The sequence below is a fragment of the Lagenorhynchus albirostris genome, chromosome 17 (assembly GCF_949774975.1).
Source record: "Lagenorhynchus albirostris chromosome 17, mLagAlb1.1, whole genome shotgun sequence".
In the NCBI taxonomy this organism is placed as follows: domain Eukaryota; kingdom Metazoa; phylum Chordata; class Mammalia; order Artiodactyla; family Delphinidae; genus Lagenorhynchus; species Lagenorhynchus albirostris.
This window is the reverse complement of record NC_083111.1, coordinates 64,064,352-64,090,312: the sequence shown is the minus strand read 5'-3', so window position 1 is coordinate 64,090,312 and position 25,961 is coordinate 64,064,352. Positions and strand designations below refer to the sequence as shown.

The 25,961-nt window shown below is 41.3% G+C and overlaps 1 protein-coding gene and 1 long non-coding RNA gene across 2 annotated transcripts in view; one reads left to right on the top strand and one right to left on the bottom strand.

Annotated features, from left to right (window-relative positions):
* Window positions 1–25,961, top strand: part of SNTB1 (syntrophin beta 1) — a 231,470-nt gene that overhangs the window by 156,416 nt on the left and 49,093 nt on the right. The gene's annotated exons all lie outside the window — the stretch shown is intronic.
* LOC132507921 (uncharacterized) lies at window positions 6,519–13,873 on the bottom strand. Its single transcript, XR_009536364.1, has 4 exons — window positions 13,556–13,873; window positions 9,195–9,526; window positions 7,205–7,283; window positions 6,519–7,098 (listed from the first exon to the last, which is right to left on the bottom strand). It is a non-coding gene; the product is annotated as an uncharacterized LOC132507921 (long non-coding RNA).

The window sequence follows — 25,961 nt, the reverse complement described above, 5'->3', positions numbered from 1 at the left end:
GGAAGAGTAACATCTTTATAATGATGAATAGTCCCTTTCAAGAACTGAGTATTGGTTTAGATTTTCTTTGAATCCCTCCATTCTATTCTTTTTAATTTTCTTTACATGGATTTGTACTTATTTTTATTTACTTTTAGCTACTATACATAGGATCTGTTCAGTTTTCACTTTTACAGACTGTATATATGAAGTCTACGATTTCTATGTATTAACGTTGTACCTAGCCAAGTTGTTGTATTCTTCTGTTACTTATAAGTTTTCCCATTGCCTCTCCTGGGTTTTCCAGTTATAGAGTCATCTCAACCCCCAAATATGATCATTTTACCTCTGTCTTCCAATTTTTTTTATGACCCTATTTTACTTATTTTGCTGGATTGATAGTACTTTCTTAGCAGTGTTATATAATAGTGAGGATAGAAAGCATTCTGATATTTTCTTTTCCCTAACTTGAACAGGAATGCCACTTGTGGTTTCTTGTTAAGCTTGACACTGGCTAGTTCGCAGATTAAAGTAACTGACATTTCTGTAGGTCTTCAGAATTTAAAAGCACTTTTCTGTACATTGTCATCTTGAATTCTCACCACCACCTGGTTTTGTGAGACACAGAAAAATGCCCAATTTGCTTAATTTTCTTTTAAAGACGACTTATTGAAAATTGGACCTGAGTGGGCAGTGACCTTCAACTGGTACATACCGGTGGAAGTTTTATCCACTTTTGGTTACCAGATTTAATAATAAGACCTTCCTATTCAGACTTCCTATTGTTTATTTCTTATTGAAAACCCAAATTGGGTCTTCTCTTTAACTAAAAAGCAAGTGAGAAAAATCCAAAAGCAGTACAATGTTTTGAACTGGAATAGATATGTCTCATTGTAAACTTTTAGGGGAATAATAGCTGTTGCTTTGAGATGCTTGTATAAAGTGCTGAAAAACCCTCATCTGTTCTGTTTGTATTTACACAGTTGTTGATATTCACTAAGGCTGCTCTGTAAGTTTGTACAGTTCGTGCACCCCACAAAGGTGCCCAGCAGTGGGGAGTAATAGGGCAAAATCCAACTGACATTCCACTTGCCAAGCCTCCTGCGTTGGGTGTTAGCAGGAACCTGACCCCACTAGAAGAAAGGGCCCTTTATTTTCAACATAATGACAGTCTGTAGCTAAACGGTGTACCTGCAGGGCTGCTTCTTCCCAGAAGAGGGTGCCTTTTCCTAATTCTCTTAAAGAGGACATAGGCTGATACCACAAGCCATGGATTAAACCCTCTCCCCTAAAGCATAAGTCCATACACAGCTCATGGGGGTTACGGTGCAAATTCATGCTAGTGTTTTACAGGGGTTTTGCCTAATCTGGACTTTTAAAAACTTATTTATTTGTTTATTTTAACATCTTTATTGGAGTATAATTGCTTTACAATGGTGTGTTAGTTTCCGCTGTATAACAAAGTGAGTCAGCTATATGTATACATATATCCTCATATCCCCTCCCTCTTGCATCTCCCTCCCACCCTCACTATCCCACCCCTCTAGGTGGTCACAAAGCACTGAGCTGATCTCCCTGTGCTGTGCGGCTGCTTCCCACTAGCTATCTGTTTTACGTTTGGTAGTGTATATATGTCCATGCCTCTCTCTCGCTTTGTGTCAGCTTACCCTTCCCCCTCCCCATGTCCTCAAGTCCATTCTGTATGTCTGCATCTTTAGTCCTGTCCTAATCTGGACTTCGTTTTTACAAATGTGAGATAATTTTTGCAGAGGTTCCCTTTTATAACTCTCAGTTTTGAAACATTATACCGTCTTCATCACTGTCAACAACACGCATCTACTGGGTGTTTACTAAGCAGGGATCACTAATATGCACTAGGTGGAAAAGAGTTGAACTCAGCATGTCTGCTTAACAAGCAGTAGCCAAAGGTGTGTGTCATGGATCGTCTTGTAGATGTATTACTTTTGTTTGAAGCGACATTTCTAAAGAAGCACAAGCAGACGTGGTAAGGTCACTGGAAGCCACATATTTCCATCTGTTAGCCTTGCGGCTATTTCCTGGGAGGTTGGCAGTCTTTGTGGGAGCTGGAGGAAGTAACATCTTTTTCCAGAGTGAGTTACAAAAGGCGGGGGAAGCACATAAGGCTCCTGAAAGCAGATGGAAGTCTTCGTGCTCTTCTGCAGCAGAGGACTCAGCCCATCTCTTGCTGCTTCTCCAGGCTTCGGAGAAAGGGAACTGCTGAGTCAGCACTGACGATTCAAATGAATACAGGGGGGCAGGGAATTGTGTACATCGCCCGCTCTACATTCCTCACACATGAAGGAACGTAAGTGTGGGAAGGTTCTTTATCAATCCAAGATCACATGCTTGTCATGGGAAAGTAGAGACTAAAATGCAGCACGGACCTCTACTCTGGGATTCAAGAGGCCCCTCCTTGTGAGATTTCAAGCACTTTCATTCCTTCAGTAACAACTTACGATGCACCCACTACATGCATTCATAGTCTCTGGAATAGCAATGGCTTGAATAAGGAAGCACATCTTACTGGAGACAGTTGCCTGGCTTTGAATCCTGATTTCTATGTGTCTTACCTGGGAATGATTTCTATAGTTCAGTCTTTAGATCTGATGTTTCTATTGGTGGAGTAGTTGGATGTATGAATATGGGACACAGGCTACCTATCCTTAGGCTAATACTGCAGTGGCTGATGACATGACAACACGAGAAAAGAAGAACTGATACTTTGGGAGCTTGCTAGAGTGAGCTGCTAGATGTGGAAGCCTAACTGACAGGCGATTGGGACTCAGAACCTGAGAGCACCTGCGCCATGAGAAAGCAGAGGATGCCATCTGCAAAGACAGCTGCACACACACATGAAGAAGCAGAGGTGACACCTGAAGAGGAAGAAACTGCTCCCACTTCATCTGCCTTTCCATTTCTCAGGGGGCCTGGCTCACCTTCCCTCCTGGTCTTTGGGTTCTGTGAGACCTCTCCAGCCTCACTTTCTACGCCCCCTCTTGATTTGGTCCCATATTTGTCATTTTTCCTTTTTTGTAATCAGAGTGTCTGAACCAAAGCCAGCTGTCACTCTCAGACACTTGGACATGGAACCTTTGAGGGAGCAGGGGTCCTTTCGCCCAAAGTCTTCACCTCATGACTCTCTTCATCCTGCTGAGAAGGCCTGCAGCCACCTCTTCGCCGTCCAGGTGAGAATCCACACTGGGGAGATGAGGCCTTGACTCAAACTTTCTATTCTGTTAGAAAGAGCTCCAACAATTCACTAAGAGCTCAATCAATCCACTAATCCCCCAAGTGATGAGTGAATTGATTATTGAACTGAATTTTAGGTCTGAACATTTGACGTGATCCCTGAATGAAACTTGAATCCCACAGAACTTCTGGGAGACTCAGCCGTTGCCCTGTCTCATCCTGGGAGCACAGAGAACACTCGAGAGCACATGGTCTTCCTGTCCTGTCCTCCAGGACTGTGGTTCTCAAATGTTTATTTGCATGAGAATCATCTGGAATGTTTGCTGAGACACAGGTGGGTGGGCCCCACCCCAAGAGTTTCTGATTCACTAGGTCTGGATTGGGGTCCAAGAATTTGCACTGTTGACAAGTTCACAGATAATGCTGATGATGCTGGTTCCAAATCACGCTTCGAGAAACACAGCTTTAGAACAAAACACAGGTGATAACTAGAGAGTGAATACTCAAGAGTCCAGGGCTGCTTCTGGAGATGATGAACATATTCTAAAATTAGGTTATGGTGATAGCTGGCCACAGAACTCTAAAAATATATGAAGAATCATCGAATTGTATACTCTCAATGGAAGAATGTTGTGGTATGTAAATCACATGATAATAAAGCTCTTTTCAAAGAGTCATGACTTTAATTAGAGTGGGTTGCAAGCAATATTTTTCTTTTAATTAATTGGAATGAAATAGAAAATATCAGCATGTGTTTTTTTTTTATTTTTATTTTTAAAATTTTTATTTATTTATTTTTGGCTGCGTTGGGTCTTTGTTGCTGCGCACGGGCTTTCTCTAGTTGCGTCGAGCAGGGACTACTCTTCGTTGGCGGTGCGCAGGCTTCTCATTGTGGTGGCTTCTCTTGTTGAGGAGCACGGGCTCTAGGCACGCAGGCTTCAGTAGTTGTGGCATGTGGGCTCAGTAGTTGTGGCACACGGGTGGCTTATTTGCTCCGTGGCATGTGGGATCTTCCCAGACCAGGGCTTGAACTCGTGTCCCCTGCATTGGCAGGTGGATTCTAAACCGCTGTGCCACCAGGGAAGCCCCCAGCATGTGTTTTATACGTTGTATTAGTCAGGGTTCTCCAAAGAAACAGAGAAATAGGATATATACAGAGACAGACAGAGAGACAGAGACAAAATCTGCAGGGCAGGCTGGCAGTTGCGGCAGGATTTGAAGTTGCAATCGTGAGTCCAAAGGAAGTCTGGAGACAGAACTCTTTCCCCTCTGGGGGACCTCAGTGTTTTCTCCTAAGGTCTTCACCTCATTGGATGAGCCCTGCCCACATCATGGAGGATAATCTGCTTTATTCAAACGTACTCTGATTTAAATACTGACCACATCTAAAAAATACTTTCATGGCAACACCTAGATTGTTTAATCAAACAACTTCACTCCATAGCCTAGCCAGACATATAAAACTGACATAAACAATTTACTATCCACACAGTAAAAATATCACTCCGTGAAACTGTTGTTTCCATTTGCACACAGATGAACTGGCTTGCGATTTAAAATGTCTTTGTGACTGTGATTCCCAGATTTAAAAGTACGAAAGCCTCTGCTTTAGAAAACTTCATAAAGTCAACAAAACAAACAGAAAACCTGCTTTCTTACTTTTGGTGAAGGCACACTAAATGGAATGCAAGGAAATCTTTATTTGCCTCCAATTTAAAGACCCAGCGGGGAAAACACAGTCTCCAGACTCCAGGAGCCTCATCTGGCTGTCAACGTTATTACTCTAGACAGCCATATGTTTGTGACTGTCTGAGGGATTGTAACGCCAAGCCTGGGATGATTGAACCGAGTGGAAAACACGTGTAGGCTGGCAGGCACGTCTCACAGACACATCAAGATGATTAAACAGAGGCTCCCTGTATCATTAACATGCAGCCAAAGCAGTTCTCGTTGAGGAGGCTCTTTTGACCTGGCAGCTTCTAAGCGTAAAAACACTGTGATTTCATATAGGTTATCACAGAATATTGAGTAGAGTTCCCTGTGCTATACAGTAGGTCCTTGTTGGTTATAAAACCTATATGAGAAAAGAATCTAAAAAAGAATGAATATTTGTGCATATATAACTGAGTCACTTTGCTGTACATCTGAAACTAACATAATATTGTAAATCAACTATACTCCAGTAAAATTTAAAAATAAAGAGCAAATAAATAAAAACACTGTGGTTTCTTAAGCAGTTCCGTGCTTAGCTGATGCTCCTGAGCTCCCACTGTGTCCCCAGGCAAGGCTCACAGTATGAGTCGTGGATGGGGTGAGACACAGCAATGGACGAAGTTGTCTGTGATACGCATTACTGTGTATTTTTTATTTTGTAAAGGGCTGTGAAATTAAGGATCTTTTTTTTTTTTTTAGCACGAAGGATGTGGTGAGGCTCTCAGTGGGACTAGAGATGGGGTCAGACTCAGTATGAGGTACGGAATGTCTGAGCGGTATTTTTGGTAACACATTTACAATTTAAAGGGTTTTTTAAGGTAATTTCATATTGTCTCGTCCAAGTAAGCTGTCTCAGGGTCTCAGATACTTTCATCCTCATGAGACTAGTGAAATCTAAATTCTAACATCGGCATTCACCATCCCTAGGTAGGTAATGAACCCCCGCCCCCGATGTGGCCACCCCCTACCCCTTGAGACCAGTCTGATGGTGAGAGCCAGAGCTGGCCCCGTTCTTTGCTGAGATTTGGAATCATTCCCCAGAGCGAGAGTGCCCAGCTGGCCTGGCCCAGCAGTATTCCCAGCAGTGCTAGGAGACAGCCGGTCCTGATGTAACCCCACAGGGAAGCAGCTTGACTGCCGCGCCTCTTCCCCTTTGTCTGGGTCCCTTGGGCATCAGGCTCTTTTACCCACTTGAGTGTGCGGATGTGCTGCCACGATTTTCCTTCTCTCTGTACTACTGGCTTCTCCTTCCAGCTTTAGTGTAACCAGTCCCCCTCTCAGGCTGTGCATAGCTGTGTCGGGCTCTTGTTCTGTCCACCAGTCAGATTAACCTTGACAGCCCTGCTCTGTGACTTATGCCTCTGCTTCCTTCACTCCCCATCTTGCAGCGACGGCCCATCCATTTCCCTGTGACCAAGCCCAGTTTTCCCCCCATTTCATGGCCAGCCTGAAACTGGACTACAAAACCATGCAATCTGGCTGTAGAGACACTACACCATGCTGACCAAGACAGTCTGTAGGTCAATTAAATAATAAATTGATAGATAGAATAATAGACAAGTAGAGAATTTCAGCCATCTATTGCTAAGTAATATCTACAACAATTAAATGCCTTTTTAATTGGGGTAGTGGCTTCAAAACAACAACCATTTTATTATCTCTCGCAATTCTGTGGGCTGACTGGATTTATCTGGAAAGTACTTCTGCTCCATGTGCTATCGGCTGGAGCTGCAGTCTGGGGGCTTGACTGAGCTGCCCCATCCAAAATGGCACACGCATATGGCTGTCCAGTGATACTGGTTGTCAGCTGGGAGCTTGGCTGGGATTGTCACCTGGAGCACCTTGGTCCTCCGTGTGCCTTCTTTGTAGGGCTTGGACTTCTTGAAGCATGGCAGTTGGATCCCAGGAGTTCCAAGTGTACAGAAGCAGAAATTGCAGATCTTTCAAAACCCAATCTCAGAAGCTACAACAGCATCACTTGTGCTGCATCCTGTTAGTCAAAATTAGTCACAGGGCCAGCCTAGGAAAGGGAAATAGACTCCATTTCTTGATGCATTTGTATCCATCTTTAATCTGCCACATCAAGACAGATCAACAGATGAATAAAGAATAGGTGAATTGAAACATTCCAATTAAAGTTTTGAGGAGGTAATGGTGGTTTTCATGTACTTCAATATAGTTGCTTCACTATATTTTCTGAAATATATAAATTGCTATTTTTTAACTTAAATAAGTATAATACATGCATGTATGTGCATATGTTATTAGTACAACTTGATGAATTTTAACAAACTGAACATACCCATGCAACTTGCATCCAGGTCAAGGAAGAGAACATTATCAGCACCCGAGAGAGCTTCTTCAATAGCTATTGCTTCTTACTGTGACAAAAAAGTGTTGAAAAAGAAGGATCTATTGTAAAAAACAACAGTTCTTACCAATCTTCTATCCTTTACAGGTAAAACCACATCTTTGACATTTGCAAAATAACCACCAACCCTTCATGATTATTTAAATTATAGATTTCAGGGCCCAACTGACTAATATCCATCAATTTGTAACAAATGAATGGAAGTACATTTTCCTGACAGTTGAGTGGCCAGTCTGAATGTTTAGTGAATTGACCAATGGCCTATATTTCTTAGCAAAGCTTTTATCATTGTCAAAACGGTATTTAATTCTTCAAATGTGTTTTGAAATGAGGCATAAATAAATATAAAATTAGGGGTTTTAGCAAAAGCATCATCCAGCAATTAGCTACAGAAACACACACAAAAAAATCTGCATGTGCACATAGTGTCATTTTGTCCACTTTACTATTTTCAGAGGTAGTAGCTAGATTCTCATTAGCTAGAAATCACACAATTACACAACTGACTATTACATAGAATTCTGATTAACTTTTAATGTGCATTGATATTTTGAAATGGGCACTGATAAAAGATCAAGAACCAAGGCTTGTTCTTATTCTTTAAGTCTTGACTTAAAGTCTCCTCATGGCACGCACCTTCCCTGGCCACCTTATTTAGAGGAAGGACCCTTTCTTCCCACCTTGTTTGTTATCTACCTAACCCCTGTGATAGCTTCAATAATAGGCTCAAAATATAACCAGGTCCTAAGCCCTGGAACCAGTGAATGTTATCTTCTATGGAAAAAGGGTCTTTGATTATGTAATCAAGTTCAGGATCATGTGATGAGGAGGTAATCCTGGATTATCCTGGTGGACCCTACCAGTAACCACAAATGTCTTTATAAGAGGGAGGTAGGGGGAGGCTTCATACAGAAGAGGGAAAGTGATGCGATGGAAGTGGAGAGGAGAAGTCAAAGAGAGAAGATGCTATGCCTTTGGTTTTGAAGATGGAGGAAGGGGCCCCTGAGCCAAGAAATGCAAAGAATGCAGCTCTAGATGCTAGAAAAGCAAAGAAAGAATTCTCTAGAGCCTCTGAAGCGACTGCTGATCTGTGGACACTTTGACTTTAGCCTCGTATCACTAATTTTGGACTTTTAGCCTCCAGAACTGTAAGAGAATGAATTTCTGTTGTATTAAGTCACCCAGTTTGTGGTAATTTGTTACAGCAGGCATAGGATACTAATACGTACCTATCACAGTTTGATTTACTTGTTGGCTTATCTTCTTTTTATTCTTTCCTCCCTCACTGAACACTAAGCTCCTGGGAGTAGGGACTTTGTTCGTCTTTACTGCTGTATCCACGGTACGCAGTTGGGTGCTTGGCATAGAGTAAATGTATACAAAGTGATACTGAAGCTAATGACAAGTTGGAGAAGGTTTTTGGAGGAATGCATGAACATTAGACAGTGGGTAAAGTAGGGGAGAGCATTACAGACAGGGGGCGCTGTTATGAGCAAACGTGCAAAGGTGAGAATAAATTAACATGGGGTTTGGGGATATGAATGAAAAAAGAAATGGCCAAATAAACTCTGAGTTCTCATTGAGAAACAAGAACACTCTCCCCTGGAGGGATGACATGAGAGCAGATTAAGCAGGACTTTGAAAACCCAGTAAAGATGATAGGAGTAGAAAGGGATGCAGTGAAAGCTGGATAGCTTTGGACTGGTGGGCAAATGGTTTACCCAGTGGGCAGTTACAAGCATCAACAAAGTAGCCTCCCTTAACAAAAGAGAAAGCTTTATCTTTGAGGAATTAATGAAGAATTTTGCAACTGGAAAATCTACCGAGTTATTCTTTTAATTTTAGCATACAATGTGTGTTCTGTTTTAAAATTAAATCTTGGTTTTATTTTGAATTACATGTAAATAAGTAAATCCACAACCTTTTTAGGACATTAAGCCTCTGCAGATCTTAAGCCTTTGAAGCTTCAAGATGGGCTAGAAAGCACTGGTTCATCCCTGGCCAGGGCTGTGTCCTGCCACTGCCCCATGTGGCTCAGAACAGTGGATCGTTTCCAGTTTGCAGAGATCAGCAAATGGTGATCACCGATGGTGGCGCTCCCAAACTCTTGTTTTGTATAATGATGACTTACGTCCTCGGTAAGAGCTTACCAGTCAAAATGGTGATTAATTAGCAAACTCACTAATTGGGATCCTTGTGGTTCTGTTGTGAAGGATACTCATTTTTCCACTGGTACTTCCGAAAACCGCCATCCTGTAAAAATGCCAATTTAGCAAGAAACCTGGCTATGAAACAGGCATGTGCAAATCACACATGCTTATAAAAATCCATCACACCCCTTGTGGGGGGGCAGATTAATGCCCCTCACCCCCACCAGATGTTGTATTACTTTTCTACAGCTGCTATTACCACAAACTTCAACGTTTGAAATGATTCAGAAATATCAAAATCATTTGAGGTTTATACATGAAGGCATGAGCTTTTTAGAAGAGACTCCCACTTTGTAATTGACAAAAGTAATAAAGGCTCATCAAAAACTCAAACAATAGAGAATTGGGTAAAGTAAACAGTGAAAGTCCTTCCTCTCTTCCTGCCTGATCTTATCCTTGAGCAGTTCAGTATTTCCCTTCTTCAAGACAAGGACTTTTTGTATTTGTGAATTTGAGCCAGCTTTAAAAATAGACTCCCCGGATGCCTTCCTAGATGAGGTGATTTATGGGATTAGGAAAAAGCCCTGTCCAACTTGCCATCTCCCCAAATAATGTTCTCATTATGCCATTTTATGGCTGAAACTCCATCATTAGCAATTCATTTCTTTGGCTTAATGATTCGGTTTCTTAAGATGCAGATACCTCATACAAGACTAACCCTTTAAGCCCTAACGATCTTTATAAGAATGAGTTTATTTAAATTAAGACTTTCTCTCTCCCTGCTCCCTTATCTCATCACCTGCTTTGTTTATTATCACAGTTTGGAATCATTTGTGTGTTTCGGTGCTTTTTTGTCTGTCACCACCACAGACTCTTAAGTTTCATGAGGTCAGGGACTACTTATGCCTTCAGCACTATCCAGTTACTGGGCTACAATGATACCAGATGTGCTCAATAAAGATGTGATTGGATGGAAGACCTTGAAATAATGGAATCAGACATGAGACCAAAGGGTGCTGGAACATTATGGAAGGCACGGGCAATACAGCGTGAGAGGGTGGGGCTGACTCCCAGGCCTGCTCTTCTGCTCATGTGCACCCGTCAGCATCTAGGGCTTCCTTCCTCTTGGCTCCCACTTCCGTTGGTGGGGCTGTGCTGTGGTTAAATAGCTTGAATATCACACCTGATGCCATAACTAAACTTTACTGACCTCACAGTTTTCTTAATTACCCACCCTGCAAATCAAAACTCTCTGGAACTGATTTTTTAGTCTGAGACGATAGAAAATCAAAGCAAGAGTATCTGTTTTATTGGGTTTTTTTTTTTCTCTGAGTCCCAAAAGCTGTTTTTTCCCCCTTTTTCTTTTTAACAGCTGTATAAACATTTGCAAAAACAAAAAACCATGAGAACAGGGTGTGGGTGAAGGATCATTTGCAAAGGAATCCGCTGTTTGCAGAAATATTTACAGAAAGGTAGCAACCTCCACGCACCTGTTATTCCAGGTGTGCACATCGAATTCACTGACCATGTTAGCACTTGCCTTGAATGGCATTCAATGCACAGGGAATTTGGGAACTAAGAATAACAACGCTTCCGGAATAGGAGAAAGTAGACTTGACTCAATGGGACTCTGATGTAAGCCTCATGATGAGTGGTAGCAGCCACCACAGTTTAAAATTGGATATTTATTGTTTGTTTGATGCTTTCTGTAACATCTGTCTCCTCTTCCAGCCTATAAGCTCCATCTGGGGAGTCTGGTTCTGCTTCTTACAACATGCCCAGCTCCTGGCCCAGTGCTTGCATATAGCATGTGCTCAAAAATATTTGTCCCGTGAATGAATACTTATTACCTCATTCAGTTAGGATGGCCAGTACTGGTGGTGTTAATGGATTTTTAAAAATTGTTCAGCTTCTTAGTTTGACATAGGACTGTTCATTTATCATTTTTGTCTGAGTAGCTTTCTAGCAAAGCTTTCAGACTTTATTCACACTTTAAAAAAGAATTTATGCTGACAGATGACTCAGCTTTTCTCACGAATGGTGTTAACTGTGGATCATTAGCGACTGTTATAATAGAAGCAGTTGGAAGAGACTGTCCCCGAAGATTCTCGTAATGAGAAAGTAGTAAAATTAAACTCAAGTAGTCTGTGTTCTTCTTTTTACATGTTTCATCATCATCATCTTCAACTGGACGATCTCATGTTCAATTTAATTTAATGAGAATGGCTCTTTGCATCCACTGAGACCAAACGCTTGCATGTTACGGAAATCACTTCCTTTAACCTAACTCACACCCCTTTGCACACAGTGAAGATGAAAGAGTTTTTACAAGGGTGGGAGAGAAAAGGGTGCAGACTGGACTGTGTAGGACACTCAGGGGGATGAGGCTGGAAAGGACCCCAAAATTTGTTGGAGGCGAGGTATGAGGCAAGGGAAGAGACCAGAATGAGTGCCTTTACAGACTCATAAAACAGGGCCATTGTTGCTACCAGCTGCAGTCCTTCTATAACCCATTGCGTTGTCATGGTTAATATGTTTTCAGTCCCAAACCTTACACTCCCCACACTGTGAGTTTAAAGCCAGAGTTATTCTTAGACATTCCTTCCTGACAGTGAGCGAGGAGGTCTCGGAGTTATGCGTCTCTGGCAAATCTTATCTAGAATAGCATGTAAGCCTTTGATCCTCAGTTCTTAAGATGGATGGGAGAAAAAAGTGACTCTAATGGAAAAGGTCACCAATTCTCTAGGGGTCAAAGATGAAGTGGACTAAATCTAACGGCGTTTGGTAAATGAAAAGCACATAAGAAGATGCTATAGGAAGATGTAAATTTGGGAAACGAAAGAGGAAAAGACAAGACGTGTGTTCTTGTGGGGTTGGGGATGGCTAATTTTCAGAACTTACTGATGATCCAAGGGCCAGGGAAAATCCAGGAGACAAGTGTCTGAGAATCCATGATGCTGAGTGTCGGATGCGTTACAGTGTATGTTTTGTGTGTTAACCACTTCTGCAGATGCTTTCTTTAGGGAAGTACAGCCAGTGTGTTCTGCATCCCAGTCTGTGTGTTCTGCATCAGTGGATATGGAGGGCTGACTGTATTGCCACTTTATATAAGAGACTTGATACAAAGATCCTTTTATATAAGGATCTTGGTATCCACGGGGTTAAGGAACCAATCCCCAGCAGACACCTAGGGATGACTGTCTAACACCTCAAAGACAATTCATTCCAGAGAATCAAAAGTGTTGTCATGTTCAGTTGAGACCTATGATTAGCACAGGGGTAGCCAGGATCAGACTTGTTAAGGATGTGCTGATATGACAGTGGGCATCACTTCATATGTGATGAGCCCTGTAAGGCCAACAAAAACTGTGGGGATTCCAGGAAGCATCATTATTAACTGTGCACTCTTACAACACACACTCCTATTGACACTCTGTATAATACTTCTAATACTTCCTACTTTTCATATGTTACCTCATTTGATTCTCAGTTATCCTGTGAAGTAGATACAGTTTTTTCCTTGAATTAGACCAGCATGAGGCACTGGTTAGAAACCAGAGGAAAAGAGCAGGGAGAAGCCAAGTTGCACTAAGGGATGACTAATAACGTGAAGGCAAAAATTTCGATTTCAAAACTCTCTGCAGAGTTAAGCACATTGAACTGTCACTGGATAGCAGTTAAAACTATTCCTAAATGAAAATTTCAGCTATAGTTTGTAGCGTATTGAAACCATATTAGCCTATTTTGTCTCTTTACAACACTGGCCAAGTTAACTTTTTTATATTTGTTGCTGATTTACTCTCTTTGCTGCCTCGTCTAACTTCCATTAAGTGGCCTGAGACAGGGAGCAGAGTACCTAGCACACAATTTGTGGTAAATAAATACTTCTTGAATGAATGAATGAGTTCTGAAAGCAGAAAAAAATGACAAGAATGACATTTCTTTTCAGAAAACAACATTCTTTTTAGGTTCTTAATAGTGTACTACATTAGCAGTTTTATAAATTTGAAGTTAGATCTCAGATTTAATTAGTATGAGGGTAATTTTATATGAAACCTGTCATTAAAAGTCCTCCCGGGAGATTCAAGGTCATCCAGAAAATGTCCACCTTTGGAGAGATTTCACCTCTGACCTGGTACTGCATTTGAAACTGTGCCTTCCTAATAGTGTCTCATTTAATTCTGCTGAGCTTTTTGTAGAATGTTCAAATGTCCTTGGAATTTTCCTCATGATTCTTTTACTCCTGAAAGTAGCATGTTGACCACAAAGAGATTGTTCGTTGCATAAGGGAAAGCTGAAAGAGAAAACGTTATTAGAGAGAGAAGGAAAAGCACATGTCACCCTATGTTTTCACAGTTACTTTTCTATCTGGAAATGACATTTATATTGTTTCCTGTTTGATACCTACAAAGAGTGTACCCACAGACATGAAAGAGACCTCTTTTCAGAGTAGGAGGTGCCTGGATGTGTGATCCGCCAAATGCCTTATGAACTTGGATATTTAGACAATCCTAATAGGGTAGAGATGAAGGACATGCCTGTGTTGGAATTGTCAGAAGGGGATGAATATGAAGGAATGTGAAAGCTGAAGCTAGGAGGTAGAGTGTTTTAACTGGACATATTGTCACTCCTAATAATTTTGGTAATTCTAATTCTCTTAATAAAAAGAAGGAGAAAACAGACTTTGGGTGGGCAGCTAGCATTTATTCCCATATTAAGTAAATACAAAAAAAATCATGAAAATGGTACATTAATGACTAGAGTTTGGAAAAACTACTGTGCAGGAATCAAATGTCCATGGATATCCCATTAGGAAGAAACGAAGAGGGAAAATCCCTGAGCAGAGCCTTTTCTAGATTAGAGGTTTCCTTGGGCCAACACACCTTTACTCAGGTCAACTCATTTCAGCAACATTTATCATACTATCGTAGACACTGATGAAATGGTTAAAAAATAAAAGGCTAAGGGACTTCCCTGGGGGTCCAGTGGCTAAGACTCCACGCTCCCAGTGCAAGGGGCCCGGGTTCAATCCCTGGTCAGGGAACTAGATCTCGCATGCCACAACTAAAAGATCCCGAGTGCCACAACTAAGACCCAGCACAGCCAAATAAATAAATATTAAAAAAATAAAATTTAAAAAAAGAAGGCTATGATCCAGTGTCAGAATGAGTAATGTGGGCCAGGGAATCCCAAAGCAAGCTGTGCATCAGAATCTCCAGACGAAGTTGCAAAAAATAGAGATGTGTAGTGTCAATCCCTAAATATTATGATTCAGTGGATTTGGGATTCCAGAATCTGTACTTTTAAGGAGTCCCCTGGTGATACTGAGGCAGATAATCCAAGGGCACTGGTCTTTGGAAATCACGGGGAGAAAATGAGTGCTCTGTACATTATGACTGTGCACATGGTAATTGACACGTTGATGTTTTCAAACAATAGTGGACACAAAAATTCCTGAGCCTTTGCTGTAAATGCAGGTTCCTGGTGCCACCCCCAGTGCTTCTGAAGAACTGGATCTTAGAAGGGGCAGACATCTGAATTTGTAACTAGCAGCCCAGCTGATTCAAAAGCAGGTGATCTGCACAACAAATGTTGAGAAACACTGATTTTTGAGAACTTGATATTTTCCAGGCACTGTGCTATAAACCATGTATACACAGTATCTGACTCCATCCTTCAAATAATCATATGGGAGAGGGACTTTTATTACCCCCATTTTACAGATGTGGAAACTGAAGCATGGAGAAAACTGGGTCAAGATCATACTGTAAATAGCTGAGTGGACTTGCAGACTAGAACTGTCTGACAGCAAGATTTATGATCTTAATACTAGATTGCCTCCTTGCTTTCAGGAGGTCAGAGAAAAAAAAAAAAGAATCTTACCAGTTGAGGCAGGCTTTATGAGGCATTTAAACAAAAGTAGGATAAGGGGACTTTGGAATTTGTTGCTTGGTCCTTGGACACATAAAGTTTGAGCTGTCTCTAAAATGAAGCCTTTTTTGCTTTTGTTTGTTTAGTTATAAAACTCTGAGAGCTCCAACTGAAAGCAAGCAAGCGTGTTGATATTTTTTTCATACAGTAAATAGTGGAATGGTGTCTGACATTATTGAATAGCTGTTGGACTAGGCCATGACTTTAGAAAATGCTGATGTGTTTTTGAGGCTGACACTCCCTACATTTTTTTGCCTTTGATAGTGTTTTTTAAAATTGAAATACAGTTGATGTACAATATAATCTTAATTTCAGGTTTATTACATAATGATTTCACATTTGCATATAGTAGGAAATTATCACCACGATAAATCTAGTAACCATCAGTCACTATGCACAGTTATTACAATATTATTGACTATCTTCCTTATGCTGTATGTTACATCCTCGAGACTTACTCCTTTGACGAACTGTTGGTTTTCTCCTTTAAAGGATAAATAAAGTAAGAAAATAGATAAGGAAGCCCGCAGATACAGTGAAAACAAAACAAAGGATGCTGAGGCATAGATTATTTTTTTAATAACTTGCTCTTTTAGATTTAGTGATAATGTCAGCTGTCTTTCAAAAGATAACTTTTTAAAAACTTATAAATTTCTGCTGCCTATTAGCAGCCCTTTAGAGGGCAAATTTCCTGGGCATTAGAGAAGTAAAGGCTGTAAGTCAAAGATAACTTGTTTACCAGACAGGGACTGTAATTGAAATAGCCCTTTGGAATTAATGAAAGTATGAAATAGCTTTTCCCCAGCAGACCGAGAGGAGTCTAATTTAATTATCTGTGAGTGTCACAGATTAGAAGCAGCCTTTCATTCATTTCTAGAAGCTGAGTATGGACAGCTCATACCTAGTGAAGGGAACAAGGAATTGGAGCCATGGGTATGTGAAGAATGCCCATGGGAGAGTACAGTGGTCACAGGCCTCTGGGCTCCAATGGCAGTAATGGTTAGGTCCTATTTACGGTGTTTATCGGGGGCCTGAGACACCGAGGTATGACTTCAGTCCTTCGGCATTCAGCCAGAATCTACTGAACGCCCCCCCTGTATCCTAGGTGTTATGTAGGCACCATGCATACCTAGATACAGTATGGAACCGTATTTTGTCCAACTGGTTTCCTTTTGGGGGACAGGGGGCAGGAGATTTCAAAACGAATGCCAAACTTCATATCACTTCATTCCATACGTTATTTTTCTAACTTGAACTAGTTGTCACCTGAGGTAGGCAGAGTAATGGTCTCCCAGAGGTGTCCACAGCCTAACCCTCAGAGTCTGTGGATATGCTGCCTTAGGTGGGAAAAGGAACTTTGCAGATGTAATTGAGTTAAAGCTCTTGAGGTGGTCAGATTTTCCTGGATTATCCAGGCGGCCCCAATTTCATCACATGGGTTCTTACAAAGGGGGGCAGGAGGGTCAGAATCAAGACAAAGGATGTGGTGACAGAAACAGAAGGAGCAATGCCATGTGGGGTCATGAGCCTAGGGATGTAGGCAGCAGCATTTGGAAGGCAAGGAAATGGATTTTCCCTTCTAGCCTCTGGAAGGAAGCAGCCCCACCAACACCTTGATTTTAGAACTTCTGACCTCCAGAACTGTAGGATAATAAATACCACTAGGTTTGCAGTAATTTCTTAGAGCAGCAATAGGAAACTAATACACAAACTTTTAAAAATAGGGAGAACTCACATAATAATACAGATTTAGGGCTTCTTTTGAAAAATCAGAGACTGGGCAATGCTGAGCCCACAGTCTTTCCTGGCAATGATAGGCTAAAGCTGAAAAGAAGCTACCTTATAACTGGGATGTGGTTAGCTTGTTTTTTTCTTGTATCTGGTCCTCTGTAGTCTCTGAATTTGTGACTGCTAGTCTAGAAGATTCTGTAGTTCATACAGCCTCCATAACATTGCTGAAAGCATGTGTTTTGAATTGTTGTTATTTTAAGCCATGAGCTGGAAGGGTCAGAAGCCACTTAACTTCCTAGTGGTTCCAATATCTAGAAAGGTTTGGTAGTTACAAATATTCAAACACTATTTCATAGTCTACTGTACTCATCTGTTACATGTCCCTAAACATATGATATGTGGATGATTTAAAACTATACAGCACGTTAAACTGGACCTCACCCTCTTAGAACTTGCAAACATTTGTACTGGGATGAACACCACCCATGAGGAAATGTGTTAACCAAAATAACAAAAACATGCAAATTAAATTTATAGTGTAATGGAATGTTTCATCACCTTTAGAAAACAAACTGTGTTTCATTTACTAGCCCCTCAACTGTTCAATGAAGAGTAAACATAAGAGACTAATTTTCGTTATAAATAGAAATATCCCTTTAGTGGAACAACCTATTATGGGTTATGAGACATTTACACCTTAGTCTTCAAATACTTTAATGAGATGTGAGACTGGGGGAGTCAAGAGCTTTGATGATTAGGAAGGGAAGTTAGGAGCTTGGATTAGACTGATGTCTGGCCTGAGTGAAGCCATACGTGCCAGGAGGTGGGAAAGAGGGGCAAAGGGAAGGACCCGTGGGAAACAGCCTGCTGCGCGGGTGCACAGAACAGGGTCCCGGCTCTCCAGCCTGCAGGAAGCATCATGGCTGAGTTCCCAGCCGTCTTCCCTCCTACCTTTTACCTCATTTTCCCACATCATCCCCCTTTTCTTGTAGGAGACAGCTTTGTGATACGAAAGTATCACAGCTTTGAAGACAGGAACTAATGTAACCTTGTCTGTACGTGACCTCTCTGAACCAGTTTCTTCTATAAAATGGGGATAATAATAAATGCCTCATCGTGTTGGAAGGATTGAAAGAAGTGAAACATATCACAGTGCTTGTCTTATTTCCTAGAGCTGCCATCACAAACTGCCGCAAACTGGGTGGGTTAAACAACAGAAATGTATTGCCTCACAGTTCCGGAAGCTAGAAACCCAAGATTCAGGCGTTGGCAGGGTTGGTTCCCTCTGAGGGCCGTGAGGGAGAATCTGTTCCTTGTTTCTCTCCTAGCTTCTGCTGGGTTGCTGGCAACCTTAGGCATTTTGTGACTTCTAGACGCATCACCCTGATCTCTGCCTGCGTGTTCATGTGATGTGCTCCTTGTGTGTTTGTCTGTGTCCAGATGTCCCCTGGTATAAGCAGGCCAATCATATTAGATTAGGGGCCCCTGTGTTCTGGTATAACCTCATCTTAATTAATTACATCTGCAATGACGATATTTCGAAAAATGGTCACATATTGTAGAATTGGAGTTAAGACTTCAACATATGAATTTGGGGGAGGGGGCAACACAGTACAACCCATAACGGTGCTCATCATAGAGTAGGCTCTTAATACGTGTTTACTCTCTCAGCCGTATCCTCCCTTGATAAAGAGAATTCTTCCTTGTCATATAGATTTTTAAATTGTCAGATTTAAATGACTCAAAATCTAATAAGCCTCACACGTCAGAATGGCCGTCATCAGAAAGCAACAGATAACAAGTGTTCATGAGGGTGTGGAGAAAAGGAAACCCTCTTGCACTGTTGGTGCTAATGTAAATTGGTGCAGCCACTGTGGAAAACAGTATGGAGGTTCCTCAAAAAACTGAAAATAGGGCTTCCCTGGTGGCGCAGTGGTTGAGAGTCCGCCTGCCGATGCAGGGGACGCGGGTTTGTGCCCCGGTCCGGGAGGATCCCACATGCCGCGGAGCGGCTGGGCCCGTGAGCCATGGCCGCTGAGCCTGCGCGTCCGGAGCCTGTGCTCCTCAACGGGAGAGGCCACAATAGTGAGAGGCCCACGTACTGCAAAAACAAACAAACAAAAAACCTGGCCGTGCACTTACCTCCGTGGATATGTGTGATCTGCCCTAAGGTTGGCTTCATTATGAAATACCGGAGACCAAGGCATTACTTTTAATAGAGCCACCAAGGCCTCTGGGAGAGTCCGTTAGCATCTGACCTTCTGCATACTCAGTAAATAAGATAACTTTCAAAAAAATCTACTCTGGGTCTGCAAGTGTTCAAAGGGAAAAAAAGACAAAACTGGAAAACTGACTGAAAATATAGTGGGTTCAGACCATTTTCTCATGATTAATTTCTTGTCTTAACCTTGTGCCCCCAATTCAGAACGTGACCTGGTTTGGAAATAGGGTCTTTGCAGATGTAATTAGTTGAGTTCATATTGGAATACAGTAGGCTCTAAATTCAATGACGGGTGTGCTTATAAGAAGGCCATAAGAAGACACACAGAAAGCAGTCCATGTGACAACGGAAGCAGAGATTGGACACATGCAGTACGAAGCCACAAAACACCAAGGAGTACTACTGGTAGCTACCACATGATAGGAAGAGACAAGGAAGAATTCTTCCCTGGAGTCTCCAGAGGGAGCATCGTCCTGTCGACACCTGAGGTGACTGATTTATCTATCACCCAAGCGCCAGAGTCTCACCTCACTAACTTGTATGTTGACTGTGGTGAGCATTCCAACCATAAGCCCAGAATCTGGGGCATTACTATATATGGCTTAGAGGAGTCCAGACGCAGTGTCACAGTTTGGCAGAAGAGAGCAAGCTTGAACCTGAGGACTGCTGCTGTTGGTTGTTGGGAGAGTTGGCGTATAAAAATGATGTCCTCTTTAATTGCCCCACAGTCGGACTATATTTTTCATGCCATAGTTTTCACTCTGCTTTCTCCACCATTTTTCATCACTGTCTTGACATCCAGCAGACAAAAGGGATCACTCAGTCTGCTGCTCACTCTAAGCCACCCTTGAATTCACCGTGTAATCCAGGTGCCAAACAATCTGGGAATTGTGTGAGAGGCGAGAAATTAGTCCTGTGAAGCTGAGGCTCCCCCAGAACCCCGTCCTGAGCCTTCTTTTTCTAGCCTTCTTCCCCTTTCTCCTTTGCTTTCTCTTTCTTTCCATTCTCTGCGTCAGGCTGTGGATGACCCACCTGGCTCCTGAATGCTGGGTCTCGGCGTGGTTCAGGACCACTTGGAAGAGAGTTGCAGGTTGCGTGGGACTTGCTTAGCGCTTCCCTGTGCTCCCTTTGGTAAATTGGAGATGATCTTTATCTGCCTCTCGGAGAGTTGGTGCAGGGATTATCTAATGTTTGTAACGCATTTGGAAGTCGATAACTGCTAATTATTTTACCCGGCTATCTTGTCCTTTGTTCTAAATACTTTGCAACCTGAGGTGAAAAGACATAAATTAAAAAGTGGTCGAGATAACCATGATCTCCAAAACAAAGGTTGTGATTGACCTTCTTTTATGAACTGCTTTCACTCTACTGTTAGTCACTCCGCTTATGCTACACCTTCCTTCCTGAGCAGGATGGATGGAAGAAGAGTGCACTCGAGGTACGCAATGGAGAGAGTTAAGCTGCCAGTACCTGCCGTATAGGAAGAGCTTTATATGCATTGTCTCATTCAACCCTCATATAATATGCATAGGAGGTCATTATTAGCATTTTACACATCAGTGAACAAGTGCTTATGGCAGTTCTGCTAAGAACTGGTAAAGCCAGATTTTGAAGATGTTGTTTGGCTCCAAACACTTCTTCCTCACCTTGTGCTCAAGTAGAAGGAGAAAATAAGTATGTTATTTGTAACGAGGTGGATGGACCTAGAGTCTGTCATACAGAGTGAAGTAAGTCAGAAAGAGAAAAACAAATACCGTATGCTAACACATATATATGGAATCTAAAAAAAAGGGTACTGATGAACCTAGGGGCAGGACAGGCATAAAGACACAGATGTAGAGAATGGACTTGAGGACACGGGGAGGGGGAAGGGTAAGCTGGGACGAAGTGAGAGAGTGGCATGGACGTATATACACTACCAAATGTAAAATAGATAGCTAGTGGGAAGCAGTCGCATAGCACAGGGAGATCAGCTTGGTGCTTTGTGATGACCTAGAGGGGTGGGATAGGGAGGGTGGGAGGGAGACCTCCGCAAGAGGGAGGGGATATAGGGATATATGTATACGTATAGCTGATCACTTGGTTATACAGCAGAAACACACCATTGTAAAGCAATTATACTCCAATAAAGATGTTAAAAAAAAGAAAATAAGTATGTTGGGAAGAGTGAGTTGGTATGAGGAGAGAAAAAGAGACCCACACATTGTTTTTTGCCCTGTGAGCAAAGTCCACTGAACACAGAAGAGGTATAAAGCAAGAGTCTAGAAACTAAAGCAGTCCCAGCCTATATAGCAGGGAATTTTAAACTAAAAAAAAAAAAAAATCTGATTTTGAATTGGAGAGGCTGTTAGCAATAATTTAGTCTTACCCTATCCTTTGACAGATGAGGACATTAGAGCTCCAAAGGCAAATAATTCTTGCCCAAGGTCACTCAGATCTTTAATTTGATATTCTTAGTAGAAAGAGCTAATGTTTTTTAATTCCATAGACCTCTTTACTTATTGTTTGTTAATTTTTATCTATTTTATTTATTTATTTATTGAGTTATAACTGACATATAGCACTGTATAAGTTTAAGGTATGCGGCATAATGATTTGACTTACCATACATCATGGACTGATTATCACAATAAGTTTAGTGAACATCCACCATCTCGTAAAGATACAAAATAAAAGAAAAAATATATATATTTTCCTTGTGATGAGAAAATTTGCTCTCAACAACTTTCATATATAGCACACAGCAGTGTTAATTGTATTAATCATATTGTACATCATTAGTACTTATTTATTTTGTAACTGCAAGTTTGTACCTTTTGACCATCTTCCTCCAATTCCCCCTCCCCCATCCCCACCTCTGAACCGCAGATCTGATCTCTTTTTCTATGAGTTTGTTTGTTTGAAGTATAATTGACCTACAACACTATATTAGTTCCAGGTGCACAACATAGCGATTCGATATTTCTACACATTGCAAAATGATCACCATGAGAAAACCTAACGTGTTTAAGACTTGCCTGTTTACTGTACTCAAGACATTTCTAAGTTCTTTATGTGTATTTATTCATTTAACCTTTACAGCTCTAAGAGGCAACAGCATCATTCTTTTCTTTGCAAGTACCTACAGAAAGGGCACGGAAAAGTTTTGGGTTTTTTTTTTGTATTTTTCATTATCTTATAACTTTAATTTTTTTTAACATCTTTATTGGCGTATAATTGCTTTACAATGGTATGTTAGTTTCTGCTTTGGTAAAACCATCTCTTTGAAAGTAATCTGCAGATTCCAGGTATTTTAGAGGAAACGAGTTCAGCAGTTTTCAAACTGTATTTCAGTGTTTGTTAGGAACCCCGCTCAGAGATGTGAGTTGTTGGAGGATAAAGCCATAAAGTCTGGGACCCCAACCCGGCTGCAACCCTATACAAACTCTCTTTCAGTTGTTTCACATTTTGTTTTATGACTAGATGACTGTTGAGACCTGCCTCAAATTGAGGATTCAATGACTACTTCCCTCAATTCTTTTTTAAATTGAGATAAAATTGACATAGAACATTGTGTAAGTTTAAGGTATACAACGTGTTGATTTCATACATTTATATCTACTTCCCTCAGTTTTCAACCTTGACTTCTTACCACTCTCTCTTAGATTCTGCTTGTCTTTTCATAAACCTTTTCTCTCATGCTCTGCAGAGGTGACTGTGCAATATCCCCCTATGGGATTTAGCTCACTTCAGTTGCGCATCAGAATAATTTCAAAATTGAATGTCTGTTTCCCTGCTTTTTCGCTTCACCTTCTTCATTAGAAACATGATCAGTTCTTGAGTCTCTGACCGATGCAGCATCTGATGGCGGGAAGCTGGAGTGGAGATGAAAGTTGTCACATCCGTTTCAGGAGTCACGTTTCAGTAAAATGCAGACACATCCCCAGAACTGTTGCATAGACACTGGAGAATCTTTGGGTGCCAGGAAATTTGGACTTGTAACAGAAGTTGTCACCAAACTACAACCTAAATATTCAAGCCTGAAGAAAAGTGTCCTTGAAAGGCTTTACAATGTGGAGCTCACGTGGCCCAAAGCATAGTTTTAAAAACCTGTTCTTCAACATGAATATTTTCTCCTTGGAAAGTCGGTGGTCCTCATGAGCAGACTTCTACCTTTGAGCATCCACATAGTATCAAAACGAACATTCTGTACACAAGGATGGTGGGGATTGCCCACTCTGAGTCTTCTTGCAGCAGAATTAACTTATCAACACAGAAGTCTTAGTAAACCACAAAATGTTTTAGGGCTTTGGGATTATTCATACCTATATATGCCACTTAACATGTGGGTGAGTTTATGATTCCACCATTAGAAAGGTCTGCACTTTACTGATGGTATTTACTGTTGACATTTATTTTACAAACTTAATATTGTTTTTGAAGAATGATGCTTAGTTGTGTTCACATTTAAGTGACTGGTTCCAGTCAAAGTTAATGGATCAGATGTGACGAGGTAAGTAAGACAGGCGCTTTGGGAGGATTGTTTGTAGCTTCTCCAGTCCTATTTAATGAGCTGGAAAAGTAATTTACTAGGTTTAATGTAGAGGCTGGAAAAAATTTATTCTAAACCCCCCAAACACTTTATGCCTTGAGACCATAGCTTATTCACCTTGTAGGGTCTGGTACATTGCCTTCTCTAACAATTCATTTTGATCTCTTGAAGATACTGTTGGAAAAAGCAATAAGCTAAGGCTCAATTTTTTTGTATGCATAAAATGCATAAAGGGGGAAATAAGCCAGGCAGTCATTCACATTCTAGTATAAATAGCTCTACAGGGGATTTCTTCATTCTAAAAAGTAAATGTTTATTTGGAAGGTGGGCATTCAAAAGTAAAGGTGATCATTGTGTAATGAATTCTTCCTGGGAGGAGAATGAGTTGAAATTGTCAGCACCAAAGATAATCGTGTCTTGCCTTATAGTTTTTCGCAGGGAAAGCAGGTAGTTATATTGTTGCTGTTTCCAAAGAATACCTTTTTTTGATAAGTTTAAAAATTGGTGAGCCTGCCACAATTTTCCCACCCTGAGTTTCACCATCTGCCAGGTACCAGGCTCAGCACATAACATGCACTGTCTCATTCAATCTCCTCTCCAGCATTATGAGGTCCATGCTACTAAACAGGCTCTAAATGATGTTTAATCTGCATTTTAGACATTTTAACTCAATCTTCACAACAACCCTCTGATATAGGTACTATTATTTCCCCATTTTACAGATATAAAAACTGAGATACAAAGAGAGTAATTGACTTGCCCAAGATCCCACGGTCTTGTGGGGATGTTGTAGCAAATTGTGGAGCTATGATTTATGTTCAGGCATTCTAGCTCCAGAATATACTGTTGTATATGTTATCAGTGAGGAAACAGAAGAACAGAGAATAACAACTTGCTCCAAGTTATACAGGTCAGGCAGCCTATAAGCTACATACACCTACAAAAGCTCAACCCTCATATCATCCTGCACACCTTCTCTCTGATCAGTCAGTTGTAAAGCCACACACACTTGCTTCCACCTCAATACAGATCTCACTGTGGTGCTTAGAAAAGATAATGATAAGCATAGAAAGGGAAGAAATTGCTTTATCATTTATTTAGCTTACTGTTTATTTATTTAGTTTAGTTTCTTTTATTTCTGAATAAATTGGAGATGGTGGTTCATTATGAGAGAGTTGAATCATCACTGGATTAACTGCCAGTATCAAAGACAATCTTGATCTCGTCCACAGCAGTGTTTGTTATCTTTCATGATGATAAGAATCACCTGAAGATCTGGTAAAATGCAGATTCTGATTCAATAGGTCTGGGATGGACCTGAGATTCTGCATTTCTAGCAAGCTTCCAGGTGATGCTGATGCTACTGGAACATGATCTGTGCTTGGAGTACCAAGGCTAGAGCACTGAGCTTTTCCAAACTGATCACAAAGATTTATGCCAGGGCCCAGAGTTCAAGTGGGAAGGAGGGCATTTTCATAGGTGGAAGAACACTTAGGGAGTCTGGTCAAATCAACACTGGGCAGAGGAGGGATGGCTCATGAGATAAGGTCTGAGCTACACAGACTCTCAGGATTGAAAGGAACTTTAAAGGTCATCTGGTCCAAACATCCAGCTGATGTTTGAATCGTCTTGTATCCCTGCCAGGTCATCTCAGCCCTTGAGTTACAGAAGTATTCTCCATGAAAGGAAATAAACATTCAGTTGAATAAAAGAATTTTAAATGGTGCCTGAATCACAGAAACAATCTAAGAGTGAAAGACTGGGGGAGGAGCTGTGACGTCTCATGCCTGTGGAGACAGACATTTGCCTCCATGGTATATTTTTGGAGCCTTTGGATATTTATTCAGAAGCTTTCAGACCTTATCATTTCATAATAAAAACAATGCACTCTACCAGAGAACCAGCTGGGAGTGCTTATTCCCCTACGCATTTGCGTCCCACTATGAAATAGAGATTTCAGTGCTGACTGGCAGGTGAGAAACAGTGACAGATGTTTGGCTGCTGGGCTACTTCTTGGCTGCACTGACTGTATATACCAGGGCCCTTGAGAAAACATATTTTCAAGGATCAAGAATCATGCAACCAGGGCTCCCCTGGTGGCACACTGGTTGGGAGTCTGCCTGC